The sequence below is a fragment of the Apis dorsata genome, unplaced genomic scaffold (genome assembly GCF_000469605.1).
Source record: "Apis dorsata unplaced genomic scaffold, Apis dorsata 1.3 scaffold_98, whole genome shotgun sequence".
NCBI lineage: Eukaryota > Metazoa > Arthropoda > Insecta > Hymenoptera > Apidae > Apis > Apis dorsata.
The window spans coordinates 26617-28959 of NW_006263396.1; the positions used below are offsets into that span (position 1 = coordinate 26617).

Below are 2343 nucleotides of genomic sequence, written 5' to 3' on the forward strand. Positions count from 1 at the left end.
ATCGCACGTATCTGTTTACAAAACATTTGAAGTACATGTATCGAAAAAAAACAAATAAGTATCAACTATGAAATAGTGATGTTGCTGGCAACATTCAATAATAAAACCACATATAAAATTTTAGTGAATTTTAAATTTTATAACAATCGATCTATTTTAAATTCTTCTTCCTTTTCTTTTTAATGTTTCTTTTATTCCATTAAAAGTATTTGATAACAGATAGTAGATAAATCGATCTATTGTAAATTCTTCGTCCCTTTCTTTTTAACGTTATTCCATTAAAAGTATTTAATGAGAAATGGTGGATAGGTCGATCTACGTAAATTCCTCTTCCTCTTCTTTTTTTTCCAGAGAATAATTCTTTGTATATAACATTATTATCGATGAAAAATAGTTAGATGGATAGTTTATCTAAATTCCTCTTCCTTTTTTTCTCGAAAAATTTTTAAAAATCTTACACGTGAGTTGAGAAAATCTGAAGCTCGATATAATAAAGTTATTCCATTAAAAATAATCGGATAGAAATTGTGGGAGAAGGCTAAACGGACGTTTTATCAACGGGCGCGTTACGTAATGGATAGATTCGAAGCACGTGTCTCGTCCGATGATCGATATTCATTGCACGGCGCGCGGGAACAAAAGACGAGGCGTCCGATTTCGTTGACAGGATCGATGACCATTCGGCATTCGAGGCAAGGACAATCGAGAGCCCGTTGAGGAAGGTACTACGCGGATAAGTGGTTCTATGAATGGGAAGGTGGTAACAGGGAGTAAAAGCTTCCCACGTGGATAATGTGACTGCGGGCTTGGGAGGGGGAGTGGGGGGCTGCCGTTTGTTCTCCGAGGGGAGGCTTTTCTGTGGTCCATAAACACGCCAACCCGGAGGAAAACCCTTGTTTGCTCGAATATCCGATTACCCGATCGTTCTTCATTAGCTTCTAATTAGAACCCTACCCCCTCTTTACATTCCTAATCGATAATTTCGAAGCATCTCTTTCACAAGATGACGATTTACGAAATTTGAAATTACAAATCTCACGTCTCTCTTTTCCATTACTTAATTCAATTCCTAGTTACCAATTTTATATAATAATTTATAAATCCCTGAAAATATTTTTTTCTTTTCGATGCATCCTCGACGAGAAGCAATGCATAATAATTTATCAATCAAAGAAGAAATTTCTTTTGTGATCGTGATTATAAATTGTCATAGAATTTAAAGTTCACTGAAATTTTATTACCAGCAACATCACTATTTCATAGCTACTATCTATTTCTTTTTCTTCGATACTTCAAATGTTTTTGTAAACAGATACGCGCAATCATAATTAAATATATTCATCCAGCTAAATTTTAAATATTATAATAATTTATCGATCAAAGAANTTGCTACCTATTTCTTTTTCTTCGATACTTCAAATGTTTTTGTAAACAGATACGTGCAATCATAATTAAATATATTCATCCAGTTAAATTTTAATGCGTAATAATTTATCGATCAAAAAAGAAATTTATAAATTATTATAGCAACATCACTATTTCATAGTTGCTACCTATTTCTTTTTCTTCGATACTTTAAATGTTTTTGTAAACAGATACGCGCAATCACTCATAATTAAATATATTTATCCAGCTAAATTTTAAATATTATAATAATTTATCGATCAAAGAAGAAATTTCTTTTTTTTTTCACGAGGCACCTTCTTCGATTATTAATTCAGTGATCGCGATTATAAATTATTATAGAATTTAAAGTTCACTGAAATTTTATTAGGGGCAGCAACATCACTATTTCATAGTTGCTATCTATTTCTTTTTCTTCGATACTTCAAATGTTTTTGTAATTATAATAATAAATGTTTTGTTTTTGTCCAGCTAAATACATTTTGATTTATCGTTTTCACTCAAGTCAAGATAAACAAATCGTAGGAAAAATGTTGGATAAGTTGGCAACTTATCAAGGGACATTATTTGCGCAAAGATCTTCGAGAAGGGAAAAGAACGGGGGATGGAAAGGAAGAGAGCGAAGAGAGTGTTCCCATGAGCGTGGAACGACGTGTCGGTGGTCGTGCACTCTGCGGTTTCTGAAACGTAACACTGGCCCGTGCGGTCGTCGATCGTAAACGCGAGCCTCGACGGTGACGTCGACGACACGTAGAGGAAAGGGGGATATCGTTGCTCGAGAAAAATGCCCGCACTACACCCAATCGGCTGTTTTTTAAAACACGCGACTTGCGGTGACGCCGCGGATGACCGCAGCTTCGTCCACCCCTTCTTCTCCTCCTCCTCCTCTTCTTCTTCTTCTTCTTCTTCTTCTTCTTCTTCTTCTTCTTCTTCTTCTTC

The 2343-nt window shown here is 35.0% G+C and overlaps 1 protein-coding gene across 1 annotated transcript in view; it reads right to left on the bottom strand.

Annotated features, from left to right (window-relative positions):
* The window catches only part of LOC102675266 (neurogenic locus Notch protein-like), a 90355-nt gene that overhangs the window by 17466 nt on the left and 70546 nt on the right, over positions 1-2343 (bottom strand). The window lies entirely within an intron of this gene.